Here is a 26,846-nt window from a genome sequence, read left to right on the forward strand (position 1 = left end):
TTGATGGGGTGGGTCCACTGACTATTCATGGTGTTCAACTGACTGACGAATACGCGAGGGTGCAAGTCACCAAAATGTTACAAGAGGATGCTGAAATCCCATGTTCTGTTGGGGAGATACGCTATGTTCGAGATACCTATGACGTATTCATTCTTTGGCTAAACGAATTAATTATGACTGATCAGCTATAATAGAATTCTTTCATTTGTTACCTATTAAAATATTTGTTGGTCCATTATTTTAATATTCATTTTACTTGATGTTGTGCAGGGTCCTCTAAAAAAGAGACCTCCTATGTCAACAAGCCCATCCAAGGATAAGAGGAACCGTAATTCTACGTCTAGCCCACATCTGTCATCAGTTGGATCTCACGTCAATTCAAGAAACACTCTGATAGAAGGCCAACCATTTGGCGATCACATCATTAATCGCATCCATGTTAGCCTTCAGTTTATGGTAAGGGAATTTTGCAGAGTTAAAGGAATAAACAAAGTAGTCTCAATTCTAGTGGACCCACCATTCATGAATCGTGAATCAATCTTTATAACTTCAGAGGATGTAGAACAAGTTGCTACTTTGCATATGATTAGAGGCTCAACAATGATATTTAGACTAAGATATCCCTTCAACAAATTCTTTGGAATGATATGAAATTTAGAATGGTTATGATTATTGCTCTGTGATTTGTTGCATATTTTCATAGTAAATTGAATGTTTACAGGTTTGGGTAGTCCTATTTATAGGGGAAACTCTGCCAAAATTAAAAAAAAAATATTTAACACTTAAACAAATTTTGCAGATGCATTTTGAAGTCCCTATTTCCAAATCAGGGTGTCTTTTACAAGTTTTTTGACACTGAACGTCTTAGCATTAATAATGCACAAGATGTAGAACGATCAACCATTGACTTGGAAAATTTGTTGATGACCATGAATAGAGTTGGTCAACTATACTTTATACCTTGGAACATACGGTAAGAAATACTCTAAACTTTTCTTATTTGATTATTCATATTAAAAATTTAACTATTTTATTTCACATGCTTATTATTTTAAGGAACTTTGGATGTTGGTGATTGTTATGCCAAAAGGAAAAATCGTGTTCTTGGATCTACTAAAAGCACACAAATGTCCTAAAGAAATTCATTCAATGATAATGAGGTAAGTTTTAAAATTTTAAAAATATTTCTTAATACACAACAACTATTACATGTTACTATATTTTAATAACTTTTGTAATTTTTCTTTTTATATATTGCATATTATAAGGCTTTTTCCAATGATGTAATGCCCCAAATTTCCTAATAAGGTTTATGACCTTGATTAGGAGGCCGGGAGGGCCATAATTGATTTATTATAATATTTAATGATTATATGCATGTTTATGTGAATTATATTATTATATGATGGTAAATGCATGCATATGGGTTCATTTTTAATTATAAGGGCATTCTGGTCATTTGGCCCCGTTGAGGGTGTGATTGTGTATTTTCATGCATGTGGGTGGATTATAAATAATACCACATTATATGTGGATTGGTTCGGGCCATTCGGCATGAGACGATCATGGAATGCATGTTTTCGGTCTAGTCATAACAGGATTAAGTTCGGGGCTCGGAGTGAGTCTCGGGATAATTTTGTGATTAGAACATTGCCGGGAATTAGAGGGTAACGGGATGTGAATTATTGGTGTTTGATAATATTGAGAATAACGGAAGTTGGAGGGTGTTAATTATAATTAACAAGATAGGCAGGAAATGACGATTTTACCCTTGGGAGTCTTTAGAAGCCTTTATTTGAGCTAGGGGCAAAATGGTCTTTTCACCACTAAGATATATATCAGCCCTTTGAGTTTAGAAGGCTGTGGAATTATAAGAAAACAGAGCATCATCCTCATCTCTTTCTCTCCCTCCCGTACATGTTCTTTCCTCCTTCTTCCTTTCAATTTTTGAGAGCCAATTTGAGGTAGCAAGCTAGGAGAGCAAGGCTTGAGGGCTTAGGACCTTGGTTCAATCATTGAAGGGGATCTAAGTCAAGCTTGAGGTAAGGAAATTCATCCATGAAAGTCTTGTTATACCCTATTTTTTCTAATAAGTTTCAGTTGAGGATTTTGATGTGTTAGTTGAGAATTAATGGAAGTTCTTGAGTTTGGTTGCTTGGGTTTTGATGAGGGTGTGATGTAGATGAGGTTTGGGGGTTGAATTTGATGTTTTGATGATGTTTGGGATTGGTTTAGAGGTTTGGTTTTCAAGGGAAATCGCAGGGAAGAAGACCAGAAAGTTTCTGGTCTGCTGATGGCGCCCCAGCACTAGGCAGGGCAGGTTTTGGGGCTTCTCTGACTTTGGGGCAGCGCCCCAGCGCTAGTGCATTTTTCCAGCAACCTATTTTTAGGGCTCGGGATGAATTTTAAGGCTTGGGGGTTGGTTCATTTTCCTCGTTTGGGTAGATTGAGAGTCCCGAGAGTGCGGGATGGATCCCGGGAATGTGGTTTTAGATTATAAACCTTTTTATGATTTATTTTATTGATGGGATTCCATATATGGTTATGACTAGGTGACCGCTAAAGGATCAAAGGATTGATCGTTCTCAAGGGTTGTTCTTTTATTAGTTCTTGCTCGAACCTGAGGTAAGAAAACTGCACCCTGTGTATATGTGACATGCATGGTTATTCTTGATGCATGTTGGATGTTTAAATGTGATGCATGTAATGCACGAGAAACGTGTGATTAGGGCATGCTATGAGTGTTGAGATGAGATTGTTCAGAGCTTGAGCCTTTGTGTTCATGCATGATCCTAATTGTGCTGGTAATTATTGAGTGAGCATGCTGAATGCCCTGTATTTGGATATTTGACATATGATATATGTTTGGTGGCATTGCTTACTAGTATATGGTACTGACTAGTCAGGGATACTGACCTAAGAGTCAGAAACGGCATAAGCGTCCTGAACGCAGGGTCGAATGAAGATTAGATCTAATCGATATCAGTGTTGAATGACTCTAGGAGAATTAATGCTGGACCGACCCTAAGGTCGATGAATCCTATAAGCGCTTGTCTAGTCTAAGACTAGATACTCAGAGCTAGGGTTTAGGGCCTAGGTGACTGCTTGTCACATGGCTAGGGAACAGAGTTCCATGGTTATGACTCTATGGTCATGAGGAAGGTTATGTTGGTGACTAGTCATCATGCACCTATCCTGTTTAAGCTAGTGAAATGCTCACTTATCTATAAAGCCCCTGTGACCCTATCGTCTCATGGCTATTGGGAATAAACCCACCTTAGTGACTATTACAACTGTCACTCTTCGATTTGGGGCTAAAAGTCGTGGATGATTATTATGATCATTGGTTGATGTGTTATACTCAACAATACGTGAATTCATTTGCCTGCTTCACTAGGGCTATATCTGCTAGGCGTGTGCCTTATGATTTGATGACATGTTATTACTGTTCATGAGCATATTGAGTTTTCTTGCTGGGTTCGGCTCACGGATGCTATGTGGTGCAGGTAAAGTAAAAAGAAAGCTAGACCATCCTTGAGTTGGAGAGCTGAGGTGATGATGTGTACATATGCAGCTGCTCGACCACCATGGCCGAGGTTTGAAGGGGAACTAGGGTTTAACCCTAATTGCCGCTTAGATCGGCTGGTTGTAAATATTTTCTTGTATTAGACCTTTAAATTATATTTTTTGGGATCCCAATGTATACAGTAAACGTTCTAATGAAACGTTACATCTTAACCAAAATTTTTAATCCCTAAACCGCTAATCATACTTAGAAACACGATTTGGCCAAATAACTTGATTAGCGAGTTTAGCACTGTTTATAAGGCACACTGTAACGGTCCCTGGAGTTTGGGGCGTTACAAATGAATTACTCGACAATCATACAAAGATATTCAATGTTGCATGTCCAAAACAACCACAAAGTCATGAATGTGGATTTTATGTGTTGAAGTACATTAGAGATCTTGTACGTGCATCAAATGCAATAGAAACCATAAAAGAAAAAGTAAGTTTATTTTTTATAACTTATTTTGGTATCGATAACCTATAAAATAATCATTGTTGTTATTAATTAATTGATATTAATTAATTTTACATTTTGAGGGAAGAAGGAATATTGTGAGATTGTAGACCTCTTACCAATCCAACATGAATGGTTAGGTCGATTGATGATATACATTTATTAGTAACCCTATTTTGTTTATGAGTTCATTTAGTTCTAAGTTTAGTTTTATGGAAATATATTAATGGCAAGGCTAGCTAACTTACTTAAGTACTTGTGTTTATGCTTATGTATGGTATTTCTAATTAATGAAAATAAGCATATTTTCATTCAAAAAAATTCATAACTAATTCCAATTGCAAATATATATATATATATAACTATAAATTCATATAATTAGACCATTAAAAAAAATTAGTGCAAAAAAAAAAAAAAAATTAAGAATTGGGCCATTTTAAAATAATTAGAAATAATTATTCCAAAAAAATAGGGATGGGGCTTTCTACTTCGGTTATTATGTAAAAACCGAAGTACAAAGTGGGGAATCTACTTCGGTTTTTACATAATAACCGAAGAAGAAAGATTTAAAAAGGAATCGCGCGGGGGTGTACACAACTTTCTACTTCGGTTATTATGTAAAAACTGAAGCAGAATCCCCACTTTTTACTTCGATTTTTACATAATAACCGAAGTAGAAAGCATATATTTCACTTTGGTTTTTGTCTACTTTTTACTTCACCCCGAACTACTGCAGTTGCGAAGTTAAGCAAAAATCGAAGTGAATCCAACATAAATACCGAAGTAAAAGCCATTTTTTCTTCTAGTGATAATATACCAATATACACAATGGAAGAATAACACAAATATGATCTAGATGAAGAAATGACCTTTATAGAGAGAAACCGTAGTTACATAAAATCATAAAGTTGTGGCTTTATGTGATCAAACAATGGAGATGAACATGAAGGCTTGACACAATAGATTTTTTTTCCAAAAACTTTATTCCTATCCTCCCATAAGAGATTGCTTGAAGCTACTACAATGGTGGAATGAATTTAGAATTAGCAAGCCTTTGTCTTCAAACAAGTCAAGCTTTCTTGATGAAGTTCTTGGAGAAAACTAGTAATCTTTGTGACTTAGAGAGAGAGAGAAAGTGGAGAGCAATCAATTTACCAAAATCTCAAATGAACCCCTTAAATAATGTAGGAATCGCCATTAGTGTTAACAAATGAGATTATAACATTTGAAAATATGTTTTGTAGCCAAAAAACACGTAGTTGTACAGGTGAACCCACGCGCAGGCGATGCGTCGCGTCAACAAACGATGCAACGCCTCTTACACTGACTTTTGACCCCGTACATCTGTAACAACCTAATTTTATCTAGGACATATTTTTTAAATAATGTTTCAAAATGCTAATGAAAATCAAACTTTATAAATAATTCGGATCTGAGTTTCCAAAATAAAGATAAAAACATGCAACTTAATAAAATATGTCCAAACATAGATATCATAAAATTTATTTCATACAATAATAATCTGCTACGATGTTCTTAGATCATCCTCATTCATGAGGTCCCCTCATAGAATACATACTCCTTCTTGGAATGGTTCCCAACTCGCCATGCCAACACATGATCAATTCTTGCCTGAGGAAAAAAGGGGGGTGGTGGGGTGAGTTAGAGCCCAATAAGGAGAGTTAAACCAAACTAACATAAATCTGCTACAGTGTTCTAGGATCGTCCTCGTTCATGCGGTCCCCTCACAGAATACATATACATTCTTAGAATGGTCCCCAACCAGCCATGTCATCACATAATCAATTCTTGCCTGTGGAAAGGAAAAAAGAGGTGTGAGATAGAGCCTAGTAAGGAGAATCAAACCAAAAAATCAACACATATGCAAAGCTTACAAGCAAACTGTAATCTCATATCATAACAATATATAGCATCATCATACAGAAAACCTATGCGCGCACTATGCATATAAATGGGAGAGATACTACGAAGAAGCACTGGGTTCTTTTTGCGACCACTATGGTATAAACTGTGGCAATCTATGTCCACCTTTTACCTTCCCAAATACATGCCCTGAAACATTTAGCATACAACGTGCATTCCATAAACTTTAGCAATCAAGCAAACATGTTTAACCTCCTAACCTTGGCGTGTGTATGGAGTCTTTGAAAAACGAAAGTGATCTCGTTTGACGATCAAAGTCTATCCATAAAATAACAATAACGTTATTTATACAATATCATGCTTAAATAGCTAAGTTACACACCAAAAAACCCATTTTTCATGAGTCATGCAGCACATATCTTTATTCCATAAATCAATAGTATACAATTCCCATAAATCAAACTTAACCTAACACCAACATTAATCAACCTTTTAAAATACATTAAGTTGATGTGTAGGCCGAACCACTATGAAGCACCTCCAACTTAGAGATTTCAAACCCTAGCCATAAGAACCATCCTCTAATAACCATTAAAATAACAAGAAGAGAATGAACTTGGAGACTAAGCCATAAAATCAATATTTTACCTTAAACCATGTGTCCAAACCTAAGCTCTAGATCTTTGAGCTCCAACTCTCGGCTCCTACCCTCTCTTCTCTTTCTTTCTCTCACGCTCACCTCGCTTTCTTTCTCTCTTCTCCTCAGGCCCTCCTCTCTTTCTTTCTCTCTTGTGTTGTGCAGAAAGGAGAGCTAAGTTGTCTCTCTATATAGGCTCCAAAACTTCCAACAACAAATCACCCAATAAATGCTAATTGATCTTAATTTCTAATTACAATTCACAAACTTGATTCCATTCTCATTTACTATCATAAAATCTACTAACCTTGCATATTCCTTTGACCAAGTTCATGATTCCAATTCCAATAACTATGATTCTCAAAAATCCTCTCCTTCACCCTCTTTATTTTGAAAATCACCCATAAATGGAAAGAAGAATTACCATTAGACCATCCTTCATTGTCTTGATATCAACCATACTTAATGAGTAGCAATCCTTTACAATTTTTTTAAATTAGCTTAGTAAGACATGGGTTACCAAATTAATCTCTAACTCAACTAAAAAAATTCCCAATCAAATCATAATCACCTTAATTCCTAAATTGATGTTGAAATCACCAAGATTGTCATTCTTGCTTCTCATTGATTATCAGAAAAATCAATGCAATCACCTCTTGATCCATTCACTTCACACGCCCAAGGTAGGCTAGTCACACACACATGCACACATTTATCACATATAAATAATTCAAAGTATAAATAAGTAAATAAAATAAATAAAAAGGATAACCAATATAGTGAATAAGAGAGTAAATAATTAAAACAGGTAAATAAGACAATAATAAAAGAAATACAAAATTAAATAATTATATTAAAATAAGTAAATAAAACAACAATAAAAGAAGGGACATTTGCGGCAAAACTCCCTAATCTTTTTGAGTTCATGCACCAATAACCCCAATAAAAAATTTTGACGAAAATACCCTTGACTGTTACATTTTCCTTGCAACCGTCCACTTTGGATTGTTAAGTGCCAACGAGGACCACGTGGCATGAATTCATTTGTCCACATGTGTGCTGACATGTCTAAATTTACTAACATGTCCAATTTTTTTCTCCAAAAATCATATAAATTAAAATTAAAAATATTTAAAATAATAATAAATTATTTTAATTAAAAACTAACTGACTTTTCTTTAATTAAATCAAATAAAAACAACATAACCAAGAATTCAATACCAAAAAAAATACCCAATAAAAATCCCAAAAATTTGATCTAAGCATTAAATGAAAGAGAGACAATGCTTCTTTATAGTTATTCATCTGAGTATATCCACCTATCATGACATTCCATGATACAACATTCTTTTGTTTTAGGCCATTGAATAAATCTCTAGTCTTATCCAAATTTCTACACTTTGAGTACATATCAATAAGTACATTAACAACCCGAAGATTTGAACCAGGGCATGATCCTCAACCCAAGAACGAACCCAGTTCCCCAATTCAAGAGACCCTCACTGAGCACAGGAAGAGAGCATAGTGACAATAATACTTTCATTTGGCCTCACATTTGCTTTCAACATCTTCTTAAAAAATGCTAAAGCTTCTTTTAACTGACCACTATGACCATAACCAAAAATCATAGCATTCCAAGACACCACATCTCTAATGGGTATTTTGTCAAAAAAGCAATGAGCCTCCTCCTTGCGACCTCTTGAAGCGTCACCAGTGATTAAGGCTGTAAAAGAAGCCTCATTTCGGATAAGACTTTTATCAAACACCAAATGTGCATTATCCAATTCATTGTTTTAAGCATACATGTTGATCAAAGAAGAGTTCACAAAAACACCACAACCAAGCCCAAGCTTTAAAATTTGTCCATGGAGTTGTTTTCCTTCATGGATAGCTGCCATTTTTCACAACTCTTCAAAAGAATCGAGAAAGTATAAGAATTCGGCTATATTCCTGAAATAATCTTTCGAGCATAGAAAATGATTGCCAGAGCAGGGTTAGAGCTCAACAAAAACCTAGGAACCCGCACATTCTCCTCTCGTTCATCTTCTCCAAACCAAGATTTGAAGGTGCTGGTCGACGGAGTTCACAGTGGTTGTCGGAGTAGCTAAGGAGTCCTCCATCTTTGCATCTAACAGTGACCATCAGAGCACTTGAGGAGTCCTCCATCTTCGCATTTCATACCAATGCTCCCAATCGGCATCCTCGACAATGTCCATGCAGCCCTTCGCCTTCACATCTTGCATCCACATTGTGCTCCCATCCCAAAACCTGAGAAAGAAGAAGAAGAAGGAGGAGAAGGAGGGGAGGCAATTGAAGGAATTAGATTTAGGGTTTGCTTTTTTTTCACCCATTTTAGATTTAGGATAATTTAATTAAATTAAAGTTTTAATATTTATTAATTTTTAGTTTTAGTAAATAAGTCCATGTCATTAAGTAATGGACATGTAAACAACCATGCAGACAAATGAATTCATGCCACGTGGTCCTCATTGGCACTTAACGGTCCAAAGTGGACGGCTGCAACGAAAATGTAATAGTGGGGGGACTATCATAAAAAAAATGATTGGAATTATTGGTGCATGAACTCAAAAAGATTAGGGGATTTTGCCGCAAATATCCCATAAAAGAATAACCAATATAGTAAATATGACAATAAATAATTAAATTAAGATTGTGTGCCTGGATATTACATAAAACCAAGAAACGAGAAGCCTTAATGATTATTTCAAAATGTCTCATTATGTAGAGTCCAAGAACTTTACTTAGCTAGTTAGATAGTAGTAGCAATAGTAATAGTTGTAGTATTTTTGTGACTGTGGATTTTGGTTCAGACCGAGATTTAGTTGGACACTCGTAGTAACACTTGTAGATTTTCTAAGTTTAACCTATAGTTTAAGAATATTAATTTTAACCTAAGGTTTGATTAATATGACTGATGTTGATGGTGATATTTATTATATTATAAGGTTTAGATAGACCCAATAAGATAGTAACACTTGTCATATGTATGTTTAATGATAATTAAGTATTTTTGAGGAATAAGTTTATTAAGATTAATATTTGAATATCCTAGGGTCTGTCAGCAGCTTTGAAATCGTTAGAGGACTTAGTCAAGGCTATTTACTCAATTCAAATTAGGCTGAAAATGTGCAATTTCGTGTTTAATATTTCAGCGTATGCCGATATATCGCAGCTATAGGGGGCGATATATCGCCATACGGGGATACGAAAAACACGTAACTTTGCACGATCACCTTGACGAGCCTCGGGCATATTAGCCCAGGCGATATATCGGCTCCTTTGAATAATTTTTGAATGTTTTTGAAACCGAACTCATTTTAATCTTTAACCTCTTGATGAGTCCAGCATCTTTCTGACTGAGTCTTCAGCCTCTGCTAAACGATAATTCAAATATTTTTCAATTAAAAAGCCATTATTTTATTCAAGTTAAATGAAGATCTTTTCATTCTTGAACTCTATAAATAGGACCTAGTACCCAACCATTTATTCATTCATCAAGCTAAGTTCAGAGTCTGCAAGCTGCTAGGTTATTTTTGAGTGCTTAAACACTCGGGTTGGGAATATAAGCTTTAACTTTATAATCTATGTAAACACTCGGGAAGTAAGGTTCATAGTAGTTTCGATTCGAGGTGTAGTTCAGTTATAGAAGCATTCGAGGAATTCATTATTCTAGTTCATTTCTGTGTTATTCTTATAGTTTTCTACTCAAAATCCTAACTCTATTCTTTATTCTTAGTTAGGAAATCTAAGATCATGAACTAAGATTTTTGATAAGTATATTCTCGGTGGTATAGTTCGTCCATTCTTTTCATCCATTTTTCTTTAGTATACTCACCCTTCTATGATGATTTTTAGGAGTGTTCCAAAGTCCCAATCCTGTTCTCATATCCCGGTATATTTGGTAAGGAAAATAGGATAGGATTTTATATGTTATGTTATATGTTATCTTATGATTTATGTGTTATGCTATATGTTATATTATGTATGTTGTAGACTTGGGCATATGACTTGTATAACTAACAAGCACCAATAAATTTATGGGCATATGACTTGCTTAGCCAGCAAGCCCCACAAATCTAATGGGCATATGACTTGTTTAGTTTACGAGCTCCAAGTAATAATGGCCATTATAGTATATGTGACATATGTTTATGATATGTTTTAGTATATGTTGCGGTATGAATTTTATGTATATGATTTATGTGTTAGATTTTCCTTGCTGGGCATTAGGCTCATTCCTTTATGTTTATATGTGCAGGAAAATAGCTATGGTGGCGGAAAGGTTCTTGGCAGCTTGGGAGTTGTGTATTGAGGTAGATTGGAAATGGATGGATTGAGTGTTCGGTTCGAGGATGAAGTCACTTCTTAGTCTTTTAAAAATTATGCTTTATATGTATTTTCTGCACTTTATTTTGTAATCCATTTATTTAAAGTTATGTTATGTTTTCATTTTAAAAACAATGGGATCCCATATCCTACTTTAAATTTTATGTAGTTAACGTTTGTCTTACAAGTTTTAATGAAATTATGATTGGTGAGTTTTATTAAAGATTAGTGTATATGTATAAGTAGTCATTAATGGTCCAAAGTCTAGAATAGTTGGGCCATTACAGTTGGTATCAGAGCAACGGTTCATTCACATGAAGTTCTCCTCGACACACACACTCAAAGCTCTGAATCTGACCGCCAAGTAAGTATTTAAGTTATAGTTATTATGCTTATATGTATAGCTAACGATTTTAGCATTTATGTTTTCAGTTAAGAATGAACGGAGCGTTAACCTATGAAGATATCCGAGCCATTAAGGCTTTAAAGAGAATAAGAGAACCGAGAAACACCATAAGAACACTAGAGAGAATCACTCGGAGACTGCTTTTGTTCCACAGAGAAATAGGTTACCTTCAAGAGTCTAAGCAGATCATGATGAGAGCGACGGTACAATACGTTTTAGTAATTAGACTATTTAGAGATTTTCATCCCGTAATTGCAGCCTTAGAGGAGATATGGGAAACAATGGATGATGAAGATGAACTGCCAGCAGCAATGCGATATTACTTTCTCTTAAATAGGTTCACTTCAAAATCAGAATTTCAGTTTACAAATGAGCAAAAAACATAGGACTTTTACGAACCTTCCTCGAGGACATTTTGAGGCACATGATAATGAAGACTATGAAGAATTAGATGATGATATGCTAGATGAAGGATCGGATGTAGAAGATCCTAATTTTTAGAATAGTTAATTTCATTGTTTGTTTTATTTATTGTTTGTTTTATGGTTGTAATTAGTGAAAACTCTTTTCCAAATTAATATCATGTTATTTTGTTATCATGTATGAGTTTGATTTTTTATTTTCGCAATCATAATAAATAATAAATAATGACCAAGTTCGGTGAGGGTGGATACAAATCAATGAACCAAGTTTCTATATTGAGAGTTAGGGGGCCATAGTAGTGGGAACGATTTTACTGATCCCAGCCCTCCCTCAATATGGTTAACTTTGGAACAAAGATGAGTTTCGAGCCTAAGAATTAAGTCATATAGGATAATTAGAAACAGACTTAGAAATAATAAAGATGGCTTGTTTTTCTAAGTATAAGAACCCATTCTAAAAATAAAGAAGACTTATATAATTTTCATAAGAAGTCATAATCATTACGTCCGAGATATGTTTGTTTTAGAATAAGTTTTTGCCTTAGAGCCTATTAGGTAAAGTTCTAACATGTTTCTTTCAACTATTAGAACTCTGATGCGATGTCACTCAGAAGATCTGCACGCACCAACAGAAATGCCTCCAACGCTGCTCCAGTGAGCAATGAAGCCCCTCCAGTTTGCAGAAGGGGAGTGCATGCTACTGCCAGCCGCAACGCACCGGCACCGGCAGTTGACAACACTGCGAAGATCGCCAGACTGCTACCACAAGTCGAGGAACTTTTGCAGCAACAACGACAACAAGCTCTGCATCAGACTCAACCTCAGCCTCCACCGTAGCCGCAGCCACAGCAAATGGCCTCAGCACCCCAACAAGTTTGTCCATATGGGGGATGGCCAGTGGTGAACTACGCGTCGTATCCAGTACAACACATGGAGCCAGTTTATGAGAGGTTCTGCAAGCAGCACGCTCCAAACTTCGAAGGGACTACATACCCCTTTGAGGCAGAAGAGTGGCTAAGGAATGTGGAGCCAATTCTGACGCACATGAATCTCAGTAATGCGGACCGTATATCCTGTGTCTCGTCATTACTCAAGAAGGATGCCAGGATATGGTGGGACTTGGTCCAGCAATCGCATGATGTTGCCACCATGACATGGACTTGATTTGTGGAGTTGTTCCACAAGAAGTATTACAATTCAGCGGTACTCGCTTCAAGAGTTGAGTAGTTTGCCAACTTAAAGCAAGGTAGTTTATCAGTGGCAGAGTATGCTCGACAGTTCGACCGTCTAGCCAAGTTCGCTCCAGAAATGGTTCCAACCGACTATCTGAGGGTGTCCAAGTTTGTTAGAGGACTTCGACCAAAGATCAAGTTGTGGGTTAAGCTAGCAAACCCAGGAAATACTACGTATGCCGACGTTCTAGAGACAACATAGAAGTAAAGAGGTTGCAGGCTAATGTAAGTAAAGAAGAAGCCAATAAGCCTGAGCCTAGACAGTAGAGTCAACCTCAGACCAGTTGGAACAACAACCATAATAGCAACAATCAGTCCGGCAATGACAGTAATGGTCAGAAGAGAAGGCATCCTGATAACAAGCAATCTGACAACGATAAGAGGGCACAGACAAATAATGGAGGAAATAGGCCGGGTTTTGTGGAATACCCGCCATGTGCTAAGTGTCAGAAGAAACATCCTGGAGAATGTCGCGCAAACACCAAGGAATGTTTTAACTGTGGTCAGGAAGGACACCAGAAAAGAGATTGTCCTCAGCGCAAGCCAGAAGGGAAGAAAGATGACAAGATGGTTCCTGTTAGGGTTTTTGCCTTAACCCAAGGAGAGGCTGATGCTAGCAATAAGGTGGTCACAGGTCAGGTTTCTATCCTCAATAACATATGCTCTGTATTATTTGATTCGGGAGCCAGTCATTTGTATATCTCGTTAGGAATGATAGAAAAACTAGACAAACCTTGTGAAAGATTTAGAACTAGGTTTGTAACCGAGTTGCTTTCGGGAAAAGTAGTTCTATCATCACGGATAGTACAAGGCATATCGATCAAGATTGAGGACGTAGAACTAGAAGGAGACCTGATCGAACTGGTGATCAAGGACTTTGACGTGATACTAGGCATGGACTGGCTGGCACGGCATGGCGCAACCATCGACTGCAAACGCAAGAAGGTGATGTTCGAGACTCTTGACGGCCAGAAACTATGCTTCATGGGACAAGCTTCAGGATTACGCACCCCGTTAGTATCATCTCTCAAAGCTCAAAGAATGATGGAAAAAGGATGTCAAGCGTTCTTAGCCAGCATCACATATGTGGTAAAGGAAGCACCACTCAAGGTTGGAGACGTCCGTATTGTAAGAGAATTCCCAGAGGTATTTCCCGATGACTTGCCAGGATTGCCGTCGACTCAGAAAATTGACTTCACGATAGAATTAGTACCGGGCACCGAGCCTATTTCCAAGGCACCGTATCGGATGGAACCTACGGAACTCAAGGAGTTAAAGACGCGGCTACAAGAACTCCTAGACTTGGGTTTTATTACGCCGAGCCATTCGCCATGGGGAGCCCCGATGCTATTCGTGAAGAAAAACGATGGAAGCATGCAGATGTGTATAGACTATCGCGAGCTGAACAAGGTAACGATTAAGAATAAGTACCCGCTACCTCGGATCGATGACTTGTTTGATCAACTCCGAGGTGTGACTGTATTCTCAAAGATTGATTTACGGTCCAGGTATCATCAGCTCAAGGTAAAGGGAGAAGATATTCCTAAACAGCCTTTAGAACTCGTTATGGACATTACGAGTTCTTGGTTATGTCCTTTGGTCTTACTAATGCACCAGCCGCGTTTATGGACTTGATGAATAGGGTCTTCAAGGACTACTTAGATAAATTCGTCGTAGTGTTCATCAACGACACCTTAGTATACTCTAAGGATGAAGTAGAACACAAGGAACATTTGAGGTTGATTTTGTCACGACTGAAGGAGCATCAACTCTACGCCAAGTTCAAGAAATGCGAGTTTTGGCTTTTGCAAGTGGCGTTCCTCGGGCACATTATATCAAAAGATGGAGTTGCAGTAGACCCATCAAAGGTAGAGGCCGTGAAGGATTGGCCAAGACCAAAGAACGCATCTCAAGTAAAAAGCTTTCTAGGGTTAGTAGGTTATTATAGGAGGTTCATAGAGGGATTTTCTAAGGTAGCCACTTCGCTCACCAACCTGGCCCGAAAACAACAAAGATTCAACTAGAATGATGGATGTGAAGAAAGCTTCCAGTTGCTTAAGGATAAGCTTTGCTCAACACCAGTACTCTGTGTATCGAGACCCAACGATAAGTACGTAGTCTACTGCAATTCATCGAAGCACGGATTGCGTTGCGTGCTGATGCAAAATGATAAGGTGATAGCCTACACCTCACAACAGTTGAAGGAGTACGAGCAGCGCTATCCAACTCACGATATGGAGTTGGCAGCGGTGGTCTTTGCGTTGAAAATCTGGCGCCATTATCTTTACGAAGAACGATGCGAGATTTATACGGACCACAAAAGTTTAAAATACTTCTTTACTCAGAAGGAGCTCAACATGAGGCAGTGCAGGTGGTTAGAATTAGTGAAGGATTACGATTGTGAAATCCTATACCACCCGGGAAAAGCAAACGTAGTTGCCGATGCACGTTGTAGGAAAAGTTATGGAAATTTAGCAATGTTAGCCAGAATAGAAAAGCCGCTACAGCAGGAGCTGATTAGTGCCGGAATAGAAGTAGTTGTCGGCAAACTGGCTAACTTGTCTATCTAGTGGAATCTGCTAGAAGATATACGGATTGGTCAGGGACATGACGACACATTAGCAACACATATGGATGTAGTCCGAGAAGGCAAGACCACAGATTTCTCAATATCTAGTCAAGGTTTATTGAGATATAAGGATCGGGTATGCGTGCCAAATAATCAAAGGATTAAGAAGATGATTCTAGATGAAGCGCACAGTACCCCGTACTCAGTTCACCCAGGGTCTACCAAGATGACTCATGACAGCAAGGTAATCTATTGGTGGCCAGGGATGAAGAAGGATATAGCGGAGTTTGTGTCTAAGTGTCTTGTATGCCAGCAAGTGAAAGCAGAACATCATTGGCCTGCAGGCTTATTGCAACCGCTTAGCGTACCAGAATGGAAGTGGGACGATATAGCTATGGACTTCGTGACAGGTTTGCCAAGGACGAATAAGCAACATGATTCCGCTTGGATAGTAATTGATAGACTAACCAAGTCGGCTCATTTCTTACCTGTTAAGACTTCCTACACGGCAGACCAATATGCAGACATCTACGTCCAAGAGATAGTATGGTTGCATGGAATCCCCAAGACAACAGTGTCAGATAGAGGATCGGTGTTTACATCAAGATTTTGGGGAAGTTTACAGCAAGCTATGGGTACTAAGTTAAGTCTTAGTACAACTTTTCATCCTCAGACAGACGGGCCGTCCGAGCGTACGATTCAGATTTTAGAAGATATGCTACGCACATGTGTACTTGATTTTGGAGGATCATGGAATAAGTACTTGTTGCTGATAGAGTTCTCCTACAGCAATAGCTATCATTCAACGATTGGAATGGCACCTTATGAGTTGCTATATGGAAGAAGGTGCCGATCACCGTTGCACTGGGATGAGGTAGGAGAAAAGCAGCTTCTAGGTCTCGAAGCTGTTAGACAAGCTCAAGAAGCAGTAGCACTTATTAGACAGCGTATTCTTGCTGCTCAAAGCAGTTAGAAAAGCTATGCGGATGCCAAGCGACGCGATGTGGAATTCAAAGTCGGAGAACAGGTCTTCTTGAAGATATCTACTATGAAAGGTGTAAAGCGGTTTGGGAATAAAGGCAAGCTTAGTCCCCGATTTATAGGTCCTTTTGAGATATTGGACAAAGTGGGAGCAGTTGCGTATAGAATAGCCCTACCGCTAGCACTAGCAGATAGTCACAACGTGTTCCACATCTCGATGCTACGCAAGTATGTGTCAGACCCATCTCACGTACTCAAGTATGATACGATAGCACTCCAAAAAGACTTGAGTTACGAGGAACGACCGGTTAGCATCCTGGATAGGGGGTAAAGTAGTTACGGTCCAAGAGCATTCCTAAAGTCAAAGTCCTATGGAGTAATAGTTCTGAACGAGAGGCAACGTGGGAGTTGGAGGAGGACAGGCAAGGTCGGTATCCGGAGTTATTTGGTAAGTAAATTTCGAGGACAAAATTCTTTTTAGTAGGGGAGAGTTGTAGAGTCCAAGAACTTTACTTAGCTAGTTAAATAGTAGTAGCAATAGTAATAGTTGTAGTATTTTTATGACTGTGGATTTTGGTTCAGACCGGGATTTAGTTGGACACTCGTAGTAACACTTGTAGATTTTCTAAGTTTAACCTATAGTTTAAGAATATTAATTTTAACCTAAGGTTTGATTAATATGACTGATGTTGATGGTGATATTTATTATATTATAAGGTTTAGATAGACCCAATAAGATAGTAACACTTGTCATATGTATGTTTAATGATAATTAAGTATTTTTGAGGAATAAGTTTATTAAGATTAATATTTGAATATCCTAGGGTCTGTCAGCAGCTTTGAAATCGTTAGAGGACTTAGTCAAGGCTATTTACTCAATTCAAATTAGGCTGAAAATGTGCAATTTCGTGTTTAATATTTCAGCGTATGTCGATATATTGCAGCTATAGGGGCGATATATCGCCATACGGGGATACGAAAAACACGTAACTTTGCACGATCACCTCGACGAGCCTCGGGCATATTAGCCCAGGCGATATATCGCCTACTAAGGGCGATATATCGGCTCCTTTGAATAATTTTTGAATGTTTTTGAAACCGAACTCATTTTAATCTTTAACCTCTTGATGAGTCCAGCATCTTTCTGACTGAGTCTTCAGCCTCTGCTAAACGATAATTCAAATATTTTTCAATTAAAAAGCCATTATTTTATTCAAGTTAAATGAAGATCTTTTCATTTTTGAACTCTATAAATAGGACCTAGTACCCAGCCATTTATTCATTCATCAAGCTAAGTTCAGAGTCTGCAAGCTGCTAGGTTATTTTTGAGTGCTTAAACACTCGGGTTGGGAATATAAGCTTTAACTTTATAATCTATGTAAACACTCGGGAAGTAAGGTTCATAGTAGTTTCGATTCGAGGTGTAGTTCAGTTATAGAAGCATTCGAGGAATTCATTATTCTAGTTCATTTCTGTGTTATTCTTATAGTTTTCTACTCAAAATTCTAACTCTATTCATTATTCTTGGTTAGGAAATCTAAGATCTTGAACTAAGATTTTTGGTTAGTATATTCTCGGTGGTATAGTTCGTCCATTCTTTTCATCCATTTTTCTTTAGTATACTCACCCTTCTATGATGATTTTTAGGAGTGTTCCAAAGTCCCAATCCTGTTCTCATATCCCGGTATATTTGGTAAGGAAAATAGGATAGGATTTTATATGTTATGTTATATGTTATCTTATGATTTATGTGTTATGCTATATGTTATATTATGTATGTTGTAGACTTGGGCATATGACTTGTATAACTAACAAGCCCCAATAAATTTATGGGCATATGACTTGCTTAGCCAGCAAGCCCCACAAATCTAATGGGCATATGACTTGTTTAGTTTACGAGCCCCAAGTAATAATGTCCATTATATTATATGTAACATATGTTTATGATATGTTTTAGTATATGTTGCGGTATGCATTTTATGTATATAATTTATGTGTTAGATTTTCCTTGCTGGGCATTAGGCTCATTCCTTTATGTTTATATGTGCAGGAAAATAGCTATGGTGGCGGAAAGGTTCTTGGACGCTTGGGAGTTGTGTATTGAGGTAGAATAGAAATGGATGGATTGAGTGTTTGGTTCGAGGATGAATTCGCTTCTTAGTCTTTTAAAATTTATGCTTTATATGTATTTTCCGCACTTTATTTTGTAATCCATTTATTTAAAGTTATGTTATGTTTTCATTTTAAAAACAATGGGATCCCATACCCTACTTTAAATTTTATGTAGTTAACGTTTGTCTTACAAGTTTTAATGAAGTTATGATTGGTAAGTTTGATTAAAGATTAGTGTCTATGTATAAGTAGTCATTAATGGTCCAAAGTCTAGAATAGTTGGGTCATTACACATTATGACATTGAAGATGGATCATACTAATTATAAGCCCAATGACAGTTTTAAAATGCTAAATATTTTCCACTATAATCTGGGTATAATTTTTAATGTTTATTATGTAAACATTTATGATCATGCATAGGTTTCCATTCATTGGGCAAGTGCTCATTAGTTAACTTGTAATGTAGGAAATAGAAATGAGGAGTAGAGTTGACTGAGCTAATTCTACTCAAGATTGTTCATATGTTGAATAGAAGACCAAGTTACCCTTGTGAATTTTATGATACTTATGTATATATAAAGTGAGTTATAAATTTGTTTCCCTTTCAATAAACTGGGGTTGAAGTACAATATGTTTTGTAAAATAAATAAGATATTCTTTAAGGTTTGGTGTATGTACTTATATATATGTATAAAGTTTTAAATTTTCCGCTAATTTTAATGTTTTTATAAACATAGGGAACGTTAAGGTAACACCACCTAGTTATAATAAGACCACAAATTATGTTTTTATATTTAATTATGGTTGGAATGGGGGTTTTACAATAGGTATATAAATATTCTATGTCTTCCTTTTGTCTAAACTCTTTAGCCACCAAGCTTGTTTTAAAGGCATGTATGGTCCCATTGGTGTGGTATTTTCTTCGAAATACCCACTCACAACCTATTGGTTTTGATCATTGTGGTAGATCAATAATTTTCCAAGTATGTTCAGAAATAATTAAATCCATCTCATCATTTATAACCTCCTTCCAAAATGTGGAGTCTCTTGAACACATAGCTTCTTGGAAGGTTTTAGGATCATTCTTTACTTGAAGTACCATTGGATACTTCCTAGTGTCTCTTTCATGATTACCTTCTACTAAGTAAAGAATATCCACTTGTGAGCTCTTATCTTGTGCTCCTACATTTTTTAGCCTTTGGCTTATTCTAATCAATAATGGTGCTCTACAACCCTTAAAGGCAACTCCTTTTGAGTTCCTTCCAATGAGATAGGTTCTTGAGGTTTTTTGTTACTATAGAACAAATTATCAAATAACTCAATTTCTCTTGATTCAATTATGGCATTAGATTCCAAGTTTAATAGTCTATAGGCTTTACTCTTTGAGGCATAGCCTACAAATACACACCATATCACCACTTGGTCCTTTTAGGTTTCATGCTCTTGCAATAGGCAAGGCACCCCACACTTTGAGATATCCTAGGTTGGGCCTATTTCCTTTCTATATCTCATATGATGAAATTTGATTCTTCTCTAAAAGAATCTGGTTTAGAATATGACAAGCGGATGACAAGGCTTCTCCCCATATTGCAAAACTCAAATTTCCATGCAAAAGCATAGCGTTTATCATTTCTACAAATGTTCTATTGTTTCTCTGCGCTATACTATTTTGTTGGGTTGTATAAGGAGATGTACATTCATGTATTATACCATGCCATTCATAAAACAATTGAATTTATTGGAAAACTATTGACCACCCCTATCACTTCTTATTACTTTGATTTTATTTTCTAATTGATTTTCAACTTTGGCTTTATAGATTTTAAACATGCTAAAGGAGTCATCCTTATTCCTAAGCAAGTAAACATATATAAACCTAGAACAATCATCAATAAAGGTAATAAAGTATCTATGCCCACCTCTAGTTATCATTCCATTCAATTCACTTAAATCACTATGTATCAAATCTAACAAATTAGTTTCTCTTTCAACACTAGGATAAGGTTTCTTAACCATTTTAGATCTAACACATAACTCACATTTATCATGCTCAACATCATCACATACAATTAAACCACATTTAATAACTCTTTTAGATGTACTATAACCTATATGAGCAAGTCTATTATGCCACAAAGTAATAGAATTTAAGTCAAGCATCTAACACTAAGATGTAGATGTATTATTGTCAAAATTGGAGTCTTGAGTACATAATTTAATCATAACATCACAAACATTCTCTTTTCCCACAAAGTATTTTCCTTTGGACAAAATTTTCTTATTGTACTCAAACACCGCTTTGATGCCCGATTTTCTCAACAAGTTCCCACTGACAAGATTTATACTCATATCCCGAACATACAACACATTTGTAAGAAGAACTTTATTTACGAGTGTAAAGAAGAGATCCACATTGCCCTTTCCAATTACCTTGGATCTATGCTCATTCCCCATTTTGATTTCATGACCGTCTTTGGTCTCTTTAAATGGCTTGAAGATTCCTCTAACATGAGTTACATGAATCGTGGCACAAGTCTCATACCACCATCCTTGCACTTTGCCTTCAATGGAATTCCTCTCACTCAAGGTTGTAACGAAATCCTCTTCGGTTGTGCTGGATTTGGATCCAAAGTATGTAGATTTTCATAATTTTCATTCTCTAGCTAAGTGACCACTCTTGTCACAAAAAAATCAAGGGCCTTTGACACCCATGAATTTCCCTTCATTCTTCCTTGGGGATAGGTAATTGTCCTTCTTTGAATAAGTTGTAATGCCCTAAACTCCAGGGACCGTTACAGTGTGCCTTTTAAATAGTGCTAAACTCGCTAATCGAGTCATTTGGCCATAATTGTGTAACTAAATATGATTAGCAGTTTAGGGAATAAAAATTTTGGTTAAGATATAACGTTTCATTAGAACGTTTACTGTATACATTGGGATCCCAAAAAATATAATTTAAAGGTTCATTACAAGAAAATATTTACAACCAGCCGATCTAAGTGGCAAAATAGGGTTTAACCCTAGTTCCTCTTTCAACCCTCGGCCGTGGCGGTCGAGCACCCGCATCTGTACACATCGTCACCTAAGCTCTCCAACTCAAGGATGGTCCAACTTTCTTTTGCCTTTACCTGCACCACATAGCACCCATGAGCTGAAGCCCAGCAAGAAAATTCAATATGCTCATGATCAATAATATCATGTCAACAAATCATAAAGTGCATGCCTAGCAATAATAGCCTTCATCACGCATGCAAATAAGTTCAAGTAATGATGGCGTATCTAGGATAAAGAATCATGTCCTCCTGATTGGATGACTATCAAGTCAATCCTAATCAGATGAGTGATTTAACACTGGTGGTTCAGATAACCATGCTGGGCTTATAGCCCTAAATAAAAGAGTGGCAGTTGTAAAAGTCACTAAGGTGGGTTCCGTTCCCTTTACAGATAAGTGATCACGTCACTTGCTTAAACAGAATAAATGATTGATAAGCAAGTCACCAATGCAAACCAATCAAGTGACCATAGAGTCACTACTGTGGGTACCGCTCCCTTAGCCATGTGAGGATATGGTCACCTGGGCTTTACAAATAAGTGATCATTTCACTAGCTTAAACAAGGTAGGCATTTGATGAAATAGTCACCAACATAAACCTACCGAGTGACCATAGAGTCACTAATGTTTCCCTTAGCCATGTGACAAAATGGTCACCTAGGCCTTTGGCCCTGGCCCTGAGTAACTAGTCATAGAACTAGGCAAAAGGGGAGTGACCATAGGGTCACAACTGTGGGTACTGCTCCCTTATCCATGTGACGATAGGGTCACCTGGGCCTTTGGCCCCGGCTCTGAGTAACTAGTCATAGAACTAGGCAAGTGCTTATAATTTTCATCGAACTTAGGGTTGGTCCAGCATTAATGCTCCATATGAGTCATCCAATGCAGATATCGATTAGATCTAATCTTTTATCGTCTCTACGTTCATGACATTTATGTCGCTCCTGACTCTTAGGTCAGTAACACACGACCAGTGCTCAAAACTACTGTCGAACTTGACTAGTAAGTCATAGCTTCACAGCTAGTTCTGACACCATTGCCGATTCTGACTAGTAAGTCAGCGCCACACACAAGTAAGCAATGCTACCAGACATATATCATATGTCAAATATCCGAATACAGGGCATTCACCATGCTTACTTAACAATTGCTAGCATAATTAGGATCATGCATAAACATAGAGACTCAAGCTCTGATCAATCTCATATTTAACACTCATGGCATGCCCTAACCACATGTTTCTCCTGCATCACATGCATCACATTTAAACTCTCGACATGCCTCAATAATAACCATGCATGTCACATATGGGGTGCAGTTTTCTTACCTCTGGTCCAAGCACATGTTACCAATAAACATGCCACAAGCACGATCCTGATTCCAAGCCCCTAGTGATAACCTAGTCACAACCATAATATAAAACCTCATAAAAATGAGTAAATAAATACTTCCAAACCCAACCCAAGCCTCCGAGACGTCGAATCCCACTCAACTAGGTAGTAGGATCGATCCCAAGCCCTTAGAGTTAAGTTCCCATGACAAAAACACAATTTTGGCAACTTTTTCCCTTAAGGGCCGCGACCTTCCATGCACCATGTCGCGACCCACCCCCCTGACAGAGCCTCCTCCTCCTTCAGCAAGCTTGGGCCGCGGCGCCATAGAACAGGGCCGCGGTCCAACCTCGAACCAGCCATTTTTCCTCGTTTTCTCCTTTTTCAAACTTTCCATAAACCTATCCAAACATCTCCAAACTCAAAAATCAAAGTTTCCAAACATCCCCATGATTCAAAACCAACAAAACCCAAGCTTCATATCAATAAAAAACTCATCAAAACACAAAGTCCAATTCAAGCTTAAAAACTTTAAAAACTTAGAACTTAAAAATTGAATTACCTCTGATTGAGTTGTTTCCCAACTAAATCCTCCGGCTAATAAGCTTCTAATCTTTCCTAGGATCGCTATGCCTCGATCCTCGCTTGAATCTAAGTCCTAGAACTCAAGTTTCCTTCGAAAATGCGATCGGGAGACGAAAATGGAACTTTGAGGGAGAGAGAACTTACTGAACGTTCTAATTATTTCTTAACTGGTTACTTCAAGCTTAAGTAGCCTCAAACAAATCCTAACGCTCGGGGTCCCGAAAACGTCCCCGGGGAAAAATTAGTCAAAACCTCCAAAATTTCCCCCTGATCTTACTATCTCCCAATTTATCATCAAATACTTATTCCCATTACCCAATAACCCGGTAATGTGCTAAATACCCCTTGACTCACTCCGAGACAAGAATAAATCCCGTTGTGACTATTTCACTATCTTACCTCCTAAGATCGTCTCGTGCTGAGTAACCCTAGCATAACCAAATAATATTAAAGCACCACACACATATCACATATATGCCAAATATGCCCGAAATGGCCAAAATATAAAAATCACCCAATTAATCAGAAATGGGTTCACATGCATATTTAATACACCTAACACATGCATATTATCATTAAATAGTATAATAAATTAATTATGGCCCTCCCGGCCTCCTAATCAAGGTCCTAAACCTTATTAGGAAATTTGGGGCATTACATAAGTCTTCTTATAAGATTTCCCCTTTGATTGAGAGTGTTTCTCTATGGCATTAGCCTTGGATGTCCCTCCATTAGACTCTTCCATACACTTGTCTCTAGAACGAGACTCTTCTTCAATTCTTAGGAGCTTCAGGATTTCTTCCAATGATATCTCCTCATTCTTATAGAGAATTTCTTCCTATAGACCCTCCAAGATGGAGGCAACTTGGATATTATAACACACACAATAAATAAAGGACTTCGGCAAGGTTATCTTTAGAGTAGGCAACTTATTCATAATAACTTTTAATTCATGCACTTAAGGAAGTAGGGGTTTTTCATCAAAAATTTAAATTCCATTTATTGAGTTATAAGAAATTTATTGGCACCTTCTTCGGCTTTGTATTTATTCTCAAGTTCTTTCCAAATTTCCTTAGACGATGTTATGTTGGTGTAGAGATCGTAAATATGATCCGAGAGATCGTTGAGGATGTGGCCACGACATATAAGTTCATCTTCTTTACACTTCTTACTCTCCTTAATCACTTCTTGAGAATCATTGTCCTTTGGTGCAAATAATTCCTTCAAATCTTTGTCTAAGAAGTAGTAGACCTTCAAAGTTGTGAGAATGAACTTTATCTTGTCTTGCCAATGAACAAAGTTAAAGCCTTCAAATCGATATAGCCTCACTAGATCTTGGAACATGAACTTGAGGGCTGAGATAGATGAACAATCTTCTATGGTATTTAGGATAGAGTTTTGAAACAAGAAACCTAGGTATAAATAATCTTAGAGGAGAAATCTAGAGTTTTGGAATAGAGATTTTCGTTATTAATATGGTTTATAAACATAACAGGAATATTGTAATTTAAGAGAATTAATCACAATATATCAATATACACAATGGAAGAATAACACAAATATGATCAAGATGAAGAAATGACATTTATAGAGAGAAACCCTAGTTACATAAAATCATAAAGTTATGGTATTATGTGATCAAACAATGGAGATGAACATGAAGGCTTGACACTATATAATTGTTGTCCAAAAAACTCTATTCCTAGCCTCCCATGAGAGATTGCTTGAAGCTACTGCAATGGTTGAATGAGTTTGAGATTAACAAGCCTTGGTCTTCAAACAAGTCAAGGTTTCTTGATGAAGATCTTGGAGAAAAATAGTAATCTTTATGAGTTAGAGAGAAAGTGGGTTTTAGAGAGAGAGTAGAGAGTAATCAATTCACCAAAATCTCAAATGAACCCCTTAAATAGTATAAGAATCGTCATTAGGTTTAACCAATGAGATTATAACATTTTAAAATAAGTTTTGGATCCAAAGACATGTAACTGTACAAGTCCATACGGATGGCCCACGCGAGACATCTCTTGGAAGGCGATGTATCGCCCTTATGAAGTCAATGCATCGCCTGTCTGGGCTGTCGTAAGACAGGTGGTGCAACACCTGTAATACTGACTTTTGACCTCATACATCAACCCAAGACACCTCAAAATGCCTCCAAACTTTTTGGGTACTCTTATATACTCCAAAGAAACACTTTGAACCCAAAAAGATAATTTTTAAGTTCCTACAACAAAAGTCAATACGCTCATGTTGACTTTAGTGAAATCGTGATGGTTTTGCACCTCTTTGTACATAACTAATTTGACTATGTATTGTACCAATCCTAACACTATGCAATCAATGAAGGAGGTAGCACTCAACCTAGCACGCCTAAATTTGGGCATCCTCAACCATCTCATGTTCAAGTACCAAAGTGCGAACGAGTGAAGAATAACACCATTGTCAGATTGTGAGACCTCCATAATAAAGAAAGAGCCTAACTAGACGACCAGCCTCACATTGCTTATCCCCACATAGCGAGACAAACAAAAACAACAAGATTAGAGATACTAAGTCAAGCCTCTAGTATATCTATATATGAAAGTGTATTTATCTGACAAGTGGTCGAGCTCGTAAAGAGTAAAGGTTTCATATCCACAACCAATTGAGTAATAGAAGTGTAACACTCTACTTCCTTAGAGTCGTTACCATGTGATTTTAAAATGTGCCGATAGCTCGCTAATCGAGGTTTTAGATCGAAAAGTGTGATAAAAATGGGATGAAGACTCATTTAACAGAATTTAATTGTAAAAGATTTTGACATTCATTAAACTCACAAAAGTGATACATTGGGATCCCAAAATATTTTTTCAAAAATGTATTACAATTCAAAAGTTAAGATACAATCGACCTATGTGACAAAACCAACTATTTAAAGCATATTCCTCAAAACAACCCCGACCATGGCAGCCAGGTAGGCTGAACATGTATGTGCCGCTCCATGCCCTCCAACTCATGCTTGGTCGGCCTTTCCTTTGCCCTTACCTGCACCATAGAGCACTCATGAGACAAGGCCCAACAAGAAAACTCAATGCATAGCATATGACACCTCAATCCAGTAATACACAACTTAAACAGATAGCAGATTAAACACATAGCGACCTATGCTGAGCCAGGTGCTTTATCAGGGATTGGGTTCACGGTCTTCACCAAGCAGGTGAGTACAACACCCTTAGGGGGTCTCACCCTAGTGGCCTGCATTCAGCATGCTTAAAGTCGATCC

This window comes from Humulus lupulus, chromosome 3 (genome assembly GCF_963169125.1).
Source record: "Humulus lupulus chromosome 3, drHumLupu1.1, whole genome shotgun sequence".
In the NCBI taxonomy this organism is placed as follows: domain Eukaryota; kingdom Viridiplantae; phylum Streptophyta; class Magnoliopsida; order Rosales; family Cannabaceae; genus Humulus; species Humulus lupulus.